The sequence below is a fragment of the Mustela erminea genome, chromosome 8 (genome assembly GCF_009829155.1).
Source record: "Mustela erminea isolate mMusErm1 chromosome 8, mMusErm1.Pri, whole genome shotgun sequence".
Taxonomy (NCBI): domain Eukaryota; kingdom Metazoa; phylum Chordata; class Mammalia; order Carnivora; family Mustelidae; genus Mustela; species Mustela erminea.
In genome coordinates, this window is record NC_045621.1 from 84,016,943 (window position 1) to 84,033,793 (window position 16,851).

At 33.4% G+C, this 16,851-nt stretch overlaps 1 long non-coding RNA gene across 1 annotated transcript in view; it reads right to left on the reverse strand.

The window, feature by feature from the left end:
- Nucleotides 1-8,933: 8,933 nt before the first annotated feature.
- Nucleotides 8,934-16,851, reverse strand: part of LOC116597146 — a 33,022-nt gene continuing 25,104 nt past the window's right edge. Inside the window, exon 3 of the long non-coding RNA XR_004288467.1 lies at nucleotides 8,934-9,241. This is a non-coding gene — a long non-coding RNA (uncharacterized LOC116597146). The remainder of the gene's footprint in view (nucleotides 9,242-16,851) is intronic.

Sequence of the window (16,851 nt, forward strand, 5' to 3'; positions counted from 1 at the left end):
TCAACACACAACCCTGAGGTCAAGAGTCACTCTATCAACTGAGACAGCCAGGAACTCCTATTCTATTTGGATTTTTAACATATAGAATCATGTTTACATATAGGATTGCATGCTTTTTTTTTATTTATTTATCATGATAACTAGAATAATTTCTTATTATTATGTAACATTTTCATGGCACTTTCTTTTAACTTTATAATACCCCATTACACTATTTAAAGTAAATGTTTAAAAAATGGAAAAGAACATTTTTATGATTTTGACATCATTTGAAATATCTCTTTTTCCTCTGCCTTCTCCCTTTTCCTCCTCTCCCTCTTTCTCCTTTGCCTTGTCTTCCCCTTCCTCCTCCTCTTTCTTCTTTTTCTAGTACTCTTCTTCTCCTCTCTCTTCTTTGCATTGAATTTTTCAGTGGGAAATACTGGGCCAAAGGACATGGACATTTTCAAGTTCTTATTATATATTAAATAACTGCTCAATATATAATTTTAGCAACAATGTATGGGAGTATTTTTTCCCTGAAATTTCATATTTAGGTGATTTGATTGATGTTTACCTTTTGTAATTTATACTCAGTGGTAGAACACAGATCTTGCTAAGAGTTTCAATCTAATTCTCACCAAAATCTATTGATGTTTCCTATAAACTACTAAGTGGTTTAATATGGAGCAAAAGCATGGCTGCTAGAAAGCTAATGGTGAGAAATTATTCCCAGATTAGTCCTTCAGGTTTTGAGAACATAATTATAAGAACTTATAATTATGACAATTATATGGAGAAATTTAGAGTGCATAAATAATTACTGCACAATAAATAAGCACAAATGGCAGAATTACAACTTACAATGTATGAAAATACAGCTTTAAGTGGCCTAACTCTTGGGCAGTGATGCTCTGAAAGGAACACCTAGGGAGATGCTGTGAAAGAGAGTCCCATAATGATCTGGAAGTTGGCTTAGGGGATCTGATTTAGTCATGAAGTCCTCCACAGGTTTTTTTTTTTTTTTTTTTTTTTTTTTTTCCCCCACAAGAATGTAGGATTGAGGAAAGGAGCCTTATCTTTGTTGTCATGTCAAAATTATCTGAAATTTGTTGCTGGCCAAGTGGCTTTGCTTTGATTTTAATAAGAACCTAGGGGTGCCTGGGTGGCTTGGTCAGTTAAGTGTCTGCCTTTAACTCAGGTCATGATCTCAGGATCCTGGAATCTAGCCCCTGTGGGGCTTCTGGGTGAGCAGGGAGTCTTCTGTCCCTCTCTCTTTACCCCTCCCCCTGCTTGTGATTTCAGGATGAAGGTATACTGGGATTCAGAGACTTAACTGATATAAATTACTGGCTTGCTGACTGTTCACTCATTGGTCTACATGCGATCTCAGATCTTACAGCTCTTCAGGTGCTGAAGGTGCCTCAGGACATTTAGGTCATGTAGTCTGTTCTTGGACTTTCCCAATGTCATCACTGTTTCTGGGATCTATCTCCTAGAGGAGCATGGCAGGCTCCTTAATTTTGTTTTCATCTCCATAAAATTTCATAAAGAGCTGGTTCTCCTTTCATTATTATTTTTTATTTTGATCTAACCTAAATATGAATCTTTGTCATGAGTATAAGGCAGGACTAACATGATGTTATTAGTGGATTTTTAAGTCGAGCCATTGATACAAAACCTGCTAGGACACTTGAAGGAAGTATCTGAGTTGTAGAGATGTGAGAATCTTTTGGAATCATAGGACTTTAGAACTGGCAGTTACATTAGAAACCGTCTGGTCATTTTCCTCCTTCATTTTATTTATTTATTTATGAAAGAGAGGGAGAGAGAGAGCGCGAGCATGTGGAGGGTAGGGAATGGCAGAAGAAGAGAGAGAATCTTGATCAGGCTCCAAGCCCAGGGCATGGGGCCTTGATCTCAAGGACCCTGAGATCATTACCTGACCCGAAATCAAGAGTCAGATGCTTAACTGACCGAGCCACCAAAGCACCCCTTTTCTTCTCATTTTAAAAATGATCAACAATATGAATAAATGGAACATTGAGCACAATGGACTGTATCAAATACAGAAGGTGAGGAAAAGAAGTGGTGAGTGACTCTTCTGGTCATCCTCACATGTTTGATGGAGGAGTTACAACTCCTGTGAAAAAACTAATAAGTTACCCTGTCCTTTTTATAAATGTGGATGAATCTATGATTGTTTTTATATTCTTTTTTCTCTTGAACATAAGCCCAATACTAAGAAACATACAGAAGATAATGATTATTAATAATAGAGGATTTATGTACATAGTAAAGCCCAGTATATGTTTTCCAGGTTTTATAATCAGAGATGAAATACACATAGAATCCCTATAGTATAATATTATTAGATTCACAGTTTGACATGGATTAACTTTATCAATGTGTTTGCATTACAATAGTTTTTATTTTCCTTTCATTGGTTCTGTAAATACACGAAACATAGAGTAATATTTGACCTATCATGCTATTGAATTTATCCTATTTGAAATACTTGGATTTAAAAGCTAAGATTTTATTCATGATTAAAGAAAAAGGAGTTGTCTGGATAAAGATAACGCAGCTGGTCCCTGAGGAGTCTGGACTTCCTGTTTTGCTCAATGTGTGTCAAGGACAATCTCTGTCATTAGTATTTTCTAGATGATTTTTAGGTATTCCATAACAGTACCTTTTTATTCCATTGTGGTGTTCTATCGAAAGTTTTTTCTTCAGAAATGACATAAATATATAGAAAACAAAATATATATTGCATTGTATGTATAGCTAACAAATTACATTTGAGTTTCCAGGATTTCAGAAGTAACTGCTTAGTATTTGTTAATGCAAATTGTTGTGTAATTAGGGTGTTCTGAACACTGAAAGGCAATAAAAATTTACCAAAAAAGGTGGGGGAAGAATTGATTGACTTGTTCTTTCTACTTTGTATGATGACATTCCATGAGTCTCTGAGCCCCCACCAAGGTAAACTGATATAAGGATTAACTGTCTATCGCAAAGGCTAATTTACAGAAACCACATGAGAAGTTCTGAGCACAGACAGTGCAGATAACAAAAATATTATCCACCTTGTTTACAGTGGAGTTAGTCAGTTTATTAGTTGGAGCGCTTCATTATGTATAAAAGATGCCAATGATAGTCTCCTAGTCAAAATAAACAGGCATAAAGTGTTCTGCATATACAATTTGTGGGGAATAGTTACTTTGCTATTTATTTAATAATTGACCATAAATGGAGTCAAAGTGCAAAGGGAAAAACTAAAAAAGCAGCCCACTAAGGGCTTTTTGAAAGATTGATAAATAATGTGGAATCTCAATTAGGCAGTAGAAGGAATGCAGATATTAAAAATTTGGTCAAGAATCTAATTAGCTGGAGGTAATTAAACAGTCTCACACGGGGTCATTAATCTTTTCCACAGACCTTTGATGTTTTGCACACTGTCTCCTAGTCATTAATAAAATTCATAACACTCCACTTTGTGCTGTTTTATCATCATGCTTTTTCTCTGTAAGAGCATAGACCAAGTGTCATTGTATCACAAGGGCCTTACTTTAGTTAATTTCTTTTCCTCCCCCCCCCATGCTTGTTAGGATTAACCATTTAATGATCCAAACAAAAAGCAAACAGCACATTTAAACTTGTCCTTAATTTTGGTAAGTAATACAATTTCACAACTTTGTCATCATTATATTAAAAGAGAGAGAGAGGGAGAGAGAGAGATTTCTAATGTTCCCATGTAAATGTTTCTTAGAAATGGTAAATTACAGTGGAACTATATTTAGTTATCTAAAGATTTACACAGTTGCATATTACAGCTGTAACTTTTCAAAAAGCAGAGTAATTATTCAATTAAGAAAAATAGTCTAAAAAAAAGAAAAATAGTCTAAATGGAAACTGTGGAACATAAACTATACATTGAACAACAAAGGAAGAGAATGTCATTTCACTAGTTTATTCTGGTAAGTTTCAAAGTAATGCCATATTCAAAAGTGGCTGTGTTATAAAAGACAAGGAAAATACAAAGACCGTATTTAGAAAAAAATGATTCCTGTGATTCAGAGGAAACATTTTATTCATTTTCATAAATGCAATGTTTGTATATTTATTCTTATATTTCAGTTTTTAACCGAATGCATTTCTGAAAAAATCTTGTTTTACAGAATTGATTGTATTTGTAATAGAGCCTGTTACTCTAAAAGCCATTCTACCTGTTCTCTGGTAGATTGCGTTGATTAGCAGAGAATGCTAAATGAGATTGAGTAGTTCTGAACATTTCACTACAGAGAGAATGTTCTCACAATGAGGACATAAGAGAATATATAGGAAATGAGGTACTCATCTCAACACACCCGAAGAATTCATAAACATTTGTTAGAGAAATGTAAGAAAATGATATCTGCAGAATATTAAACACAGAAAATATTATTTTATGTTAATTGATTGTTTCTGATAGGAAGATTGTCAAGCTATTCCCCTCCCCACAAAAAAAACAAACTACAGTCGTATGTCTATTTAATGAAATTAAAATTTCTGGAAAAATAATCAGTTGCTTTTTAAATTTTAGGAGTTGTTAGATATTATCTCTTCAGATATATTTTGTGTGGGTGAAATCAGAGCATACTTTCTTTTTTCAAAAATAAATGCTTATTTTTCAGATAATTAGCATTGCTCCTTTAAAAAAATGTCATGTTTTTACCTAAACTAACACAAAATGTTTGCATAAAATGAAATTCTATATTTTGAAAATACCATTAAAACAGACTGCCACATTTTAATATCTATACATACCTTTGTTTAAACACCAAGAGAAAACAAATTTAGAAAAGAAAAATATGTCATTAAAAATCATTAAGCTAAAGCTCATATTAAAGAAAAATATCTGACTCTTCACTAACAGTGCATTATGTAAGATTGAGATACAATCCATTAGACATTACTATGAAGAGAAAAAACATATCAACATCATGTACAAAAAAGGACTTGCTTAGAAAATCCATGTGGAATCCCCAATCAAAAATAGAAACACCCACTCACATTGATTAAAATTTAATAGTGATTTGACTAATCAGTATGTTTATTCTAAGCAATTACATAGTAAGCCTAATTGTTAAATTTGTACAGCTTTGTTATTCTCGATCCTCCAGTGACATAAATGTAAAACAGGTTGAAGTTAATGACTCAAGGAATGTAAATAAAATAGTTAAGTGTTTTAAAATATTAATGGGCTTGATATCACACTGGAGTAACAAAAAGGATTTAGGTCGCATTGTGAGCATCAGACCTGTGTATTGGATTCCGCACTTTTCGTTTATGGAGAAATTAATTGTCTCAGGTGAGGTCCTAAACTGGATATCTGTTTTTAAAGATATAGAGTAACCTTAAAGAACACAAAAAGTATAAATGGAATTTACTGACACTATATTTGCATACAATATTAAATGGAGGAGTTTACATTTTATGCTATGTATCTTTGTGCCTATGTGTTTGTGTGAGTTGAAGTTATGTCATTTTTATTGGGTATATTTCATCCAGGAGATACCGTCTATTTTAGAGAAAAAAATGAGGAATGGACCACATATTAATGTAATTTATCATTATGTGGCATATAAAAACACATATAAAAAGCAGTTTTAAAACATAGTGATTTAACTGTAAATAAAAAACCATGTATTTAATAATAAATAGCAGCAAAGTTGAATTTTCATGAGAAAATAGTTAAAATCCATAAATATTGAAGCATTTAGAAGTTTGCTGTTTTAATATTCAGGTGGTTTATATGCTTTGCTTGTGTTAGCAAACTGGATATGAATGTGTGCTTTGAATAGTCTGCTCAGAAATTTAGAAACATATATGATTAAACAGACAGATATTTTGTTAGATTTATCTTTACCTCTGTGGGGCCTTGAATTTTAATCTATTTCTTTAAGTGAAGAGGAACAAGGGACAAAAAAGGAGTTCAATAGTATGAGTGTTTGAGGTTCAGTACCACCTCCCAATTTCCTGGTTAACTGTAAGGTCATTCCCCAAACAGCGGGGCATAGGGGAAATCTACAATTCTGGAATCATTATATCATTTCCTGTCCTGTTTCCTGTCAACTGTTTCTGCCAGAAATGGCTAATAATGACCTATTTTCACTGAGCAATAGGAGAAGCTGAAGTAAAAATTAATGCTGTAGGTTAGATATCCTTCCTAAATGTAGTTATAAAATCTGGACTAAAGAGGGCAGGAGATACTCTATAAAAAAACTACAGAAGACTAAGGGGAAAAAAAAAAAAAAAGCAAAAAAAAACCCCAAAACTCTATGAGAAAGTCATTCATACAGTTAAGTACATGACAAACTGATTTATTTTCAATAAAACTGGTATAAATGTTTTAATTACTTTGATACCTTGATTAACTGGAGTTTCAGTGGTATTTGTAGGTAGTATGAGCTTTCCTTACACTTATTATTCAGCTTACTTATTTGCATTTGTATTGGAGATGAATGTTTTTTATACATTCCTTTAGATCATAGTTTCCTTCTGGATCTGTTAGGAGCAATGAAATTAATAGTAGCCTTGAACTAGGACACATGTCATTCACTTAGTTTAAAATATGAGGTCTTTTCTAATCCTTACTTCATCTTCAAACTTAAGTTTTAAAACCCCTGGCAACATAGGTCACAAATGGATTTCTCTCCAAATTAATGTGAATTTCCACGGATGTACTAGCTAAATAGAATTCTTATCTATTCAATGTAAATTCATGTCCTCTTATTTCCTTTTTTAAATTTTTATAAATTTATTTGGCAAAATTGAGAATCTGAAATCAGTCAGAGTATTGAAATGTGGATGAATGATAATGATCATGAGGTATAGGCTGGTATTCAAAATACATTACTGAAAAAGAGACAAGCCAAACTACTTCTTTCTTTACTTTAAAGTGGTACACATATTTATTTTAATCTGTAGATCTCTAGTTAATCTGACATTTCCAAAACAATTATAGATATTTAGATAATTAAGTAAACAGAGAAATACCTTACACTATATTTTTCATATGGCTCTTCTCCAGTTTATTATTATTTGCAGAATGCCAAATTATAACTTTTTTAAAATATATCCTTAGAAAAATACTTAACAATTATTGAGATACTTCACTTATTCTGGCAGTAAGTATTTTTTTTTCTAATTTAGTTTACTTTAAGATAAAATTTAACTTCTAACTATGAAGGATGTTATGTTAAATCATTATTATAATCCTTGTAATGGATCTGAATACCATTTTATTGACCAAATAAGCTTTAAACTTGAACAGCCAAAAGACAAAATCCAAGAGCTTAACGTTATTAACAGGCTAATACACTCAGGTAGCTAAAGATAGTCCAGCTATATAGAGTTAAACACGGAGTTTAAATGTCTGGAAAACTCAGTTGCTTTTGAGCAATCTGGGACAAATTTTGTAATTCCCCACCTCTCTGCACATCTGAAATAAATATAGGTCCTGTACATTTGGATCCTTCTAAGTAGTGGATACTTCTTCGAAGCAGAGACTAAGGTAAACAGAGGCCAACCTTCTCTGGAACTTAGATGAATGCAAGAGGCTGCCACCCTCCAAATCACAAGGAAATGGGTTGTAGGCCACACTTGCCCGTGTCTGTAAATAACTATTTTTATATTGGGTCACTGAATCTGAGATACCTCCTTAATATCTGTCACATATTTAATTTTTCTGTCTTACAAAAAACAGATTTCTGCTTATTTGAAGAACTGAGGAAAGGGAAGCCATTTTCTGTTCTGGTGGAAAATAGCTTGCAATAGCCATGGTAATAATCAATGAGCTTATGGGCATGGATGACTATCACTGCTTTCATAAGTAATAAATTTCAAATCTCTAACAGTGAAAAGAGTATTTAAGGCAAGTTTTATCCTTCTGTCTGTGGTTTGCATGTTATATTGTGTGAAATTTCCAAAAATAAAATTTCTAAAAATTCTACATAATTAAAACATTCTCATAACATTTGTTGATCATAAAGACTTAGAAACTGGTGACCCTTAGATTTCTGGATGTCTTGTGGGTTCTTTTGGGTTTGCTGATGTCCAGGTTCTTTCTGCATGACTTGGTGTCCTAGAGCTGAAACCTTCCTAGATTTGCACTTAAAAAATTCTTATGAAGTCTGGCTAGATACCTAGATGAAGGTCTTTATAGCAGTTTCACTGATTGCTTTAACACAACATAAGGTAATTCATTATATGCAGTACCATCTTGAAATTTACAGAATTATTTCATTTGCTGAGAACACATTATTCTATCTGTTGAAGTTTAATTCATTTCAGGTCAGAATTCATTGAGGCACACTCAGAAAATTTGAAGACAGTAAACCAATCTGTTAGAGTAAGCAAACAGCTATCTTAGTACCTAAGTTTCCTTAAAATACATGAATATAATTCCAGCAAGTATTGTTTTTTAAGACAGAGGGATAAGAGAGGCAGGGATGATTTGGAAATTGCATTATCATTTTTTGCTTAAGTCAGAAACTCAAAGGATACACTCGGGATTGTTTCCTTAATGGTCTCTGGTTAACAGTGGGCAGGAATGATACTGAAAAATGCCCACGGAAGTTAGGCTAATAATCCTGCTTAAAAATTACATTAATTATATTCTTTAATTATATTAATTATATTCTTTTTTTTTTTAAGATTTTATTTATTTATTTAACAAACAGAGATCACAAGTAGGCAGAGAAGCAGGCAGAGAGAGAAGAGAAAGCAGGCTCTCTGCGGAGCAGAGAGCCCGATGCGGGGCTCGATCCCAGGACCCTGGGATCATGACCTGAGCTGAAGGCAGAGGCTTTAACCCACTGAGCCACCCAGGCACCCCCATTAATTATATTCTTGAATAAAAAATATCAGCCTGAATTTTAAACAAATGATATACAGTATAAGGAGGGAAACATTAACCAGGTTGTTATTTTACTTCATGGAGATTTTAAGTTACATTTAATTTTTAGATACAGTAAAAAATATATGATTTTTGCCAAGTTGATTCTTGATTAAGTATGATCATAAGGTAATAATATAGTACTATCATCAGTTACATGAAGTGTTTATAATTTTGTGAATCTCTTCCGCTCTCCTTTATCACTTTTTCTCTTGCTCTGTCTGTGTTTGTCACACAGCTCAGTTTTGCCCCCAGTGCTACTCAGCTTTATAAGGTGCAGAAATACAGCTTTTAATCCTCATGCAGTTTCAGTATCTTTATCTGAAAAACAAAAAAGAAATAAAAATAATGCTTATTTTCACAACTGACTTGGCTTGTAGTTTTTGAGATTAACTCTATCCCAGTTCCTTAAGAAGGTATTGAGATATTTAAACAATAGAAAGATAACTGGAAAAAAAAAAGTATAACCACACCTTTTAAGAGAATAATACTGATCTAGATATATTAAATCTGAATTATTATTCAAAATCAGTCACAAGGATTTAGAGCCATTCCTCACATATAATTAATTTCCTTTGACTTGATTTGTACACAAGTTGGAACTGATGAAATTTAACACAAGGCCTACTTCAGTACTCAAGGCACTGTTTTTGTTCCTCTTTAGGTAGTCAAGATCCAACGTTAGGATAGAGGAAAGAGGAGGAGCCAGCATCATCAACTCAGTAGAACAATCAATGAAAATATTTTTAGTTAAAAATCAGGGAGTTGTGCTGATACTTTATTTAAAAATTAAAAAAATATAGCTTATTAGTTTACATTTTCCAAACTCCTGTGTGGTTTTCTATGAAAAGAACATTAAATTTTGTTTTCATCCTGTCCTCTTTGAAACCAAAAAAAAAATGGTCAGTTCACCCCCGAGTTGATTGAAGTGGTATAAGTACTTCAAAAAATGTTACTAGGAAAAGGTGACAGTTCATGTAAACATGAGAGGACACTGGAATAAAAATATAGCTTACGATATTCATCTAAGCAACATCTATCAATAACGCTTGCCATAGAGGACAATGGGGAATGACCTCGTTTTCCTTTCTTTTTGAAAGATTTTAGTCTAGTTCTAAGTGTGTGCAATTATGTGCAATATATTTTGGAATATCTTTTTCTTTCAGACTTTTCTATTTCACCTTCTCCTCTTCATTTTTCTTTTGACTGCCTTCCAGTCTTCCCCTGAACTTTGTTTTATAAACTTCTAACCCACGATTTGAACTCTAATTCCCTAGTTAGGGAATTAATTTTTAATTGGGGTTGGAATACAAGAAATGTTGGTTCTAGGGAATTGTTCTAATTTCTTTCCACCTTACCTCAAGCTCATTACCGTCAAGACATGTGCTTAAAATATGTCATGTAAAACGAACAAACAAACAAACAAACAAACCCCTAGAATTTGGTTGCCTTTTTTTTTTTTTTAATCATCTAACTTTATGGAAAACAATGGAACAGACAGATTGGAGAAGTCTTACAACATCTGAAGAAAACATGAACTCAGAATTTGATGAGATGTTTCTTGGTCTTAGTAGGTTTGTCTCTACATGGTAATCTGGGTTTATTTCATTATTGACAATCGTTACTTTTTTTTTAAATGAGATCTTTGTAAACAATGGTTAAATTTGGTAATTTCCTATGATGGATTTGTGTTTCTTTGTGTGTGTAATGGCTTTTTTTTTTTTTTGGTCATTTTATTTTATTTTTTCCCAGTGTTCCAAGAATCATTGTTTATGCACCATACCCAGTGCTCTATGCAAATGTGCCCTCCTTAATACCCACCACCAGGACCTCCCAACCCCCTGTACCCCTCTTCTCCAAAACCCTCAGTTTATTTCTCAGAGTCCACAGTCTCTCATGGTTCATCTCCCTTCCAGTTTCCTCCAAGTCAGTTCTCCTCTCCCTCACCCAATGTCCTCTGTGTTTCACAAGTAAGTGAAACTATGAAACCATATGATAATTGACTCTCTTTGCTTGACTTATTTCACTCAGCATAATCTCCTGTAGTCCTGTCCATGTTGATACAAAGTTGGGTATTCATCCTTTCTGATGGAGGCATAATACTCAATTATATATAAGGACCATATCTTCCCTATCAATTCGTCTGTTGAAGATCATCTTGGCTCTTTCCACAGTTTGGTAACTGTGGTCATTGCTGCTATGAATAGTGGGGTACAGATGGTTTAAAAATTATTCTCTGATGTTTATTCTACATGGTAAATAAGTTAATGGTAGTAAGAAAATACATTTTAGGCAGCAGGCCAGTGAACTCCTAAATATTAACAATTTCAATCATAATTTGATGGAGGCACCTCCAACTTCAATTGTTTTTTAATTTTTATTTTTAAATTAGCTAACTAATTATTTTTATTGAAGTATAGTTGACATACAATGTTATATTATGTTTAGGTGTGCAACACAGTGATGCAACAAGTTCACGCATTATTCTGTGCTCACTGCAAGTGTCACTATCATCCTTCACCATATAATGCTTTTACAGTACCACTAACTGTAACCCCTATGCTCTAGGTTTTAATTCCATGAATTATTCTTTCCGTAACTGAAAGCCCCCACTCCCTTTCACCCATTTCACCCATCTCCTCCACTCTACTCCTCTGGCAACCATTAGTGTATTTTCTATATTTATGGGTCTGTTTCTCTTTTTTATTTGTTTTTTGTTTTCTTGTTTTATTTTGGTTTTAGACTCCTGTATATGGTTTTGTAAATATAGGAGAAAGGTTTACTTTTTAGCCACAATTTCTAAGGAAAAATAAGCTTTATAAGTATCATTTTGTATGCATGAATTTATGTTCATCAAATTCATTTCTTGCTCCTCTTTTATTATTGTGACAGAGTCAATATGTGAAAATATTCTGTAAATTTAGGTTATTTCAAATAGTGAGGTATTTTCAATTAATGAAATATTTCAATTAAGAAATGTTTTGAATATTTGAATATTAAACTTCATAGTGTGTTAAAATATACATTTAATGATGATAAAGTAATTGAGAAAAAAACGCTCCACTGCATGTAAATTTTTCTTCTTCTTTTAAAAATGTGGTTTATATCAGCCTGGATATAGCTCAAGCCCTGATATCACACAAAAATAAAGCATATGTCCAAGAGCATGAAAATCTTGCAGTGCGAAGTTTTTTAGGGTTATAGCTTAGAAACAAGAGGCCAGATCTCCATTAAGTGAGCATTCTTTCATGTGATCCAAATCTCATGTCGGGTGAGATGAGTAGCTGCACCTGAATAATTTGATGTAATGAAATTATATTCCCTGGAGTATAGAATTTTGGACCTATTTGGGGGATAAATTTAAAATTGGTCTACTTGATAATTTTTTTAATCTTTTTTGGTTTTCTCCTTTGTGATATTTACTAATTGTCCCTGAATCTCACTATATAGATGAAATATTAAGTAAAACTTCCATTTTATAGCATTCAGCAAATATATTTGATGCTAAGTCAATCTAGAGTCAAATGGGCTGAGGAGTTTGGAACAAAAGAGTAGTATTTGCCCAGGAATTAAGAACATTAGAGAGGTATGAGTATTTCTAAGAGACTGATCACAGTATTAAACAATCAGTATGAAAAAGGCACTGACAATCAGACTAGATACTGGTATATACTGGCAGAAATGGGTAGTGATATTTCTCAAAGGATTGGGCAATCTGAGATCTTCCCTTATATACTAGTACTAATCACATGGCAAGGAACTGGTCCACAGTATAAAAATAACTATTTAGAATTAATTTATTTTTCTTACAGCAAGTAATGTGATCACATTGTTTTTTAAAACATGGAAAATAACTATACATGCAAAGTTTTGAAGTACCTTATTTCTCCTATCCCATGCTCCAGACAGTGTCATATTTGCTTTGGTAGTAGAAAGGCCAACGTAGGGGACCGCGTGGCCTAATGGATAAGGCGTCTGACTTCGGTAGTAGAAAGGCCAATAAAACAGGCATACCACGGAAGAGGTCATCATGGAGACATGGCCACAAGTTGACACACAAGCTGGACTCTGGCAATTAGAGGCTCCTCTCGCCTTCCCTTGTCCTTGAAATATGTGCTCCCTTGTCTTCCCTCTTCCTAGAAGTTGCTTCAATAATATAGCCTTGACATAAAAATGTGGTATTGGGGCTATCTGGATTGGGTACATAACTGATCCCAGTTAAGTCCTCTATATGAACTAAGAGTCTACTGGCAGGTGTAGAAGTCTACTTGTCTTGTGGTCACCCAGAGAAAGCTTCAGGACCAGTAAGTTCTCTTGCTTCTGAGTCTTCCACCTATCAATCTGGAGTGGTCTGCTTCTTTCCTTGGTCACCTTGCCCTCTTGTATGTAAGTTGATTTTAGATTATACTCAGAAGCTTCTGAGGAGATTTCAAACTAACACATACACACATGTATATACATACACAGAGAAAACAAAATATAGTAAGATCATGCCTGGCATATGATGCTGTAGAAGAAACAGACTTCAGAGATAGGTGAGTCCAAAAGAAGCATATTTTGAGGGAATATAAATTTCAGCACCTAAAAAACAAACAAAAGTTTGACAGGAAATACAGCCAGATTTTCCTCAGAAGTACAGATTTGTAGGGGATCTGAAGAATATTTAAGGGCCCATTTTGTCAAACGTAGCCCTCACATTTCATTTTATTCCTGAGGGATGGTAGTTTAGATTAGTAGGTATTCATCTGATTTAGAAGAGCTGCTGTTTAGCCAACTTCAAGTTACAGAGTTTAAGGTATCATGCTTAACCAGCAGCTGGTATATCTTTAGCAGGAATAGATATATTCTGCAACACTATGAAAATTTAATTTGAAAGATTCACTCATCTTGGACAAAAGCTTTGAGATTTCATCTTCTTTGTTGACAGATCTTTAAATTCTGAAAATCAAGTTCTTAGTTCATTTCACGTGTATTTCTTTCTCTCCTTATATTTTTATGTGATGGCTTGGGAGGGCCTCTTAAGCTGCAATTATTTGGGCACATATTCTCTTCAATTCAAGAAATAAACACAGAAAATTAAGCTTGAATTCCTGGCTCCATGCCAACAACCAACAGTTCTTTTCAGCTCTTTTTCTGGGCTGCTGCTATAACTGGATAGATGATGGTGACTTTTAATGGCTGCTTTGGGGCTTGGGAAAATATATATATATATATGTGTGTGTGTGTGTGTGTGTGTGTGTGTGTGTGTGTGTGTGTACAGAAAAGAAAGCTATTAAGGACAGAAGATTGTTGAAAGCTTTACTGACTTTCATGCTGTGAAGAGAAGAGGCCAAGATACCATATGCTTTTGATGCCTGAGGGTCACTAACCAAAAAGGGAAAGGCGAAAAATACACTCACATGTTGGGACTCTGATTTGAAATCATTTTTCTTCTTTCCATCTCTGGGTACCCAAATAGGGTCAAAAAGCCAGCACCTCAGTTATTTTGTTGAAAGGTTAACAAATGTCTCAACTTTCAGCACATATTCCCACAAAAGTGAAAACTAAGTAAGTTGAGCTTCAAGTCACTAATGCTTTCTTCCTGTTACAACTGTAGCCTCATGGTGAACTTTAGAAAGAGGTTCGAATTTTTCATAATAATTTTCCCCTGACATAAGTGGTAGATAATTAAACTAAATTCTTCCCCTCAAGAGTCAGGTTATTTCTGCAGTGGGATAAGTCAGAGTGGTTTGAAATGTGATCTAATGTTCAATCAAATGTTATCTCTTCTTTAAAAAATGGTATCCAAGTCAGTCATTACATGTATTGTTTGCATTTAAGAGAAACTATGAGCTCATGTTATGACCAATACTATCGTCTTGTGAAATCGCAAATGTCTTTTTTTTTTTTTTAATTTTAAGAAAATGAAAACAGTTCTTTCTGTGTGCCTCATGAAACTCTTTCGGCACCACCATTAATGATCTTGGGTGGAATGGAATTGAGATTAGTTAGAATAGCTACTATTGGACAACTGCCAAACATCAAAGCAAGGCAAACAAAATACGTAAACTCTATAAACATACTAATTTGGATTTGTAAGAATGAGTTTAGTTTTTTAAGTGGAAAAAAGAAAAAAGGTCTTGTGGGATAGGCTTTAAGTACTGTTGGGATTAAATATAATGGAAATGATTGCCAGGTGGGAAAACTATCATACATTATTATTAAGTATTAATTTATTCCTTGATTAAAGTTTAGAAAATATGTATTTATATTGCTTCTAAATTATGTCTATGTTCTAAATTTTATGTATGGACTCAGATAAATCATATCTGAGTCCATGCAATAAAAAATTTTCCAGATGCTTAAAAATGTAAAAGTTTGCATTGAAGTCCTTCTTATACTTCACAGTTCCATGCACATGATTGTTAGTTATTATGGATCTGTTTACACATTTTATTGCCACTCAACTGAAAAAGATGTGAATTCTGTTCACAAAAAATAAAAGCATGTTTTTAAAAATAAAGGCCAGAAAAGCAACAAAATGGCTATTTCTGTTATTTTACTGTGTCTTGTTTGTGTTTGTTTGCTTATTTATTTATTTATTTATTTTATCCACAGCTCTGTTTTTTTGGAGCTGATACATGTAGCTATGCGCTTACCTCACTATTGAAGAATGGTAGGTCTCTAAGAATGGTTAGATTACCAAGAATGGTAATCTCTCTCAATATAGTACTTTTCCATTCTAGTACTCATTTGTCTGAAAGAAAGTAAATACCCATTCACTCTAATGACTTAACTTCACATAAAAACATAGCTATTTGAGCAGGTTTTATGTTATCTTGTTTTATACCCATTGTATTGTATAAGTAGGTGGAAAATATTATGGTTAGTTGTAAAGAAGGAAACTTAGACACATAAAAGGGAAGTGATCTTTTTAAAATCACAGAACTGGTTGAGGACTTATTTTTTCCTATGCAAAGTAAAAAATTAAGCACAGTGTCATCCTTATTTAATACCTATTTCAAGGTAGGTATACTATCTTCATATTACATTTGAGGAAAGAAAATGTTGAGTTATTTCACTTGCCCAAGTTTATGGAACCAGCAAGTGGCAATGTGAGATTGCTAAGGCTAACTTTAAAAGTCATTCTTCTTGGGGCGCCTGGGTGGCTCAGTGGGTTAAGCCTCTGCCTCTGGCTCAGGTCATGATCTCATGATCTCAGGGTCCTGGGATGAAGCCCCACATCGGGCTCCCTCAAGCCCCACATTGGGCTCTCTGCTCAACAGGGAGCCTGCTTCTGCCTCTCTGCCTACTTGTGATCTCTCTCAAATAAATAAAATCTTTAAAAAAAAATTTTTAAAAAAAGTAATTCTTCTTCAGCTGTATAAGGGTCTCTGGATTTTTTTTTTTTTTTTTTTTTGGTATTCCAAATGGTCTTTTCAACTAGTTATAATTTCTTTCTTCCTTTTTTTTTCTTGGTGCAGATTATGACTCTCAATGGAAGTCAGTTTAACACAGTCATAAGTATTTGTAGAGAAGTAGAAGTTGTATGCTTTATTTGCAGATGGTTAAGATATGTTTTATTTATATTTTATTAATTGCCACATTTCAAAAATCTGAGTGGTCTTTGCAAAGAAGTATTGCATCAAAGAATCAAAGAAGTATTGGATCTGTGCATAATGGATGGCTGTCATTGCAAAATGGAAAAAAAAAAAAAAGAAAAGAAAAAGCTAACCAGAATAAAATTTCAAGCTAAAAAAGGGATTTTTATCTTATTAAATATAAATTATGTTTGCATAATGTTCACATAAGTAAACATAAAATTATAATAATATAATAATGTTTTCATAATATCTAACAACCTTAGGCAATAATATATTATATATACTATTGATATTTCTGTGTCCCTTGTTTAAAATTTATTCTTCACCCTCTTTCTGCAACACCACAAT